Source organism: Wasmannia auropunctata, unplaced genomic scaffold, assembly GCF_000956235.1.
Source record: "Wasmannia auropunctata unplaced genomic scaffold, wasmannia.A_1.0 LD336097.1, whole genome shotgun sequence".
In the NCBI taxonomy this organism is placed as follows: domain Eukaryota; kingdom Metazoa; phylum Arthropoda; class Insecta; order Hymenoptera; family Formicidae; genus Wasmannia; species Wasmannia auropunctata.
In genome coordinates this window covers 2140184-2140935 of record NW_012026793.1, presented here as the reverse complement: position 1 = coordinate 2140935, position 752 = coordinate 2140184, and the positions used below count along the sequence as shown (strand labels likewise).

Here is a 752-nt window from a genome sequence, read left to right as displayed (position 1 = left end):
CCGATATTTTAACCAAAGCACTAAGCCGAGATATATTTCAGAATTTGCGTACAAAACTCGGCATGATTCATAGTGATTAGAAGCTCTCAAAAAGTGGGAGTGTTGAGATTTATGTTTTATCGAGCCACTTAATTATCTATTATTTTATACCTCGCGGCAATACTTCCAGCGTCACATATATTGATGAGTGTGCCCCCCTTTTGCTCCTTCTTGTTCATGTGCGTTTCCGTTCGATTCATTCGCTCTCCATGCACGAAGCCTGCCGCATGGTTAGTTCTCAAGTGTATACCGTTTATTTGTGTGCGACATTAGATTACCAAGTATATCTTTTCTTTTCGTTTCTTATGTACAATACATGTACGAGTATTAATATAACTCAAGATTACAAATACTGCGTGTACGTATATTAAAATATACTGAACAAAACGCATGAAATATGTTACAAATTGTACATAGCACCTTCCATGGTTTCCGCAGAAAGAAAAAGAAAAAGAAGCCAAGAAGATTTATCAAAGCCAGGACCAAGCAGACAAAGAATTGTAGAGAACGGATCTCCAGTTTGACCGCTTCTGCGGGGAAAAGATTTATGAACCAGGGTGTGACCTGGGGAAAGAAACCAGGGGATATCCTGGGGAAAGAGTCAGGGATTATCTTGGGAAGGGTCGCCGTCGTGCTCGTTGAAGGACACGTAATTACTTTAGAAAACGCACTTTATTGTGTACCGACTACAAGGCTTGTGTCCATGGCGGGGG

The 752-nt window shown here is 40.8% G+C and overlaps 1 protein-coding gene across 1 annotated transcript in view; it reads left to right on the top strand.

Moving 5' to 3' along the window:
• LOC105462603 overlaps positions 1–752 on the top strand; it is a 5730-nt gene that overhangs the window by 4094 nt on the left and 884 nt on the right. The window lies entirely within an intron of this gene.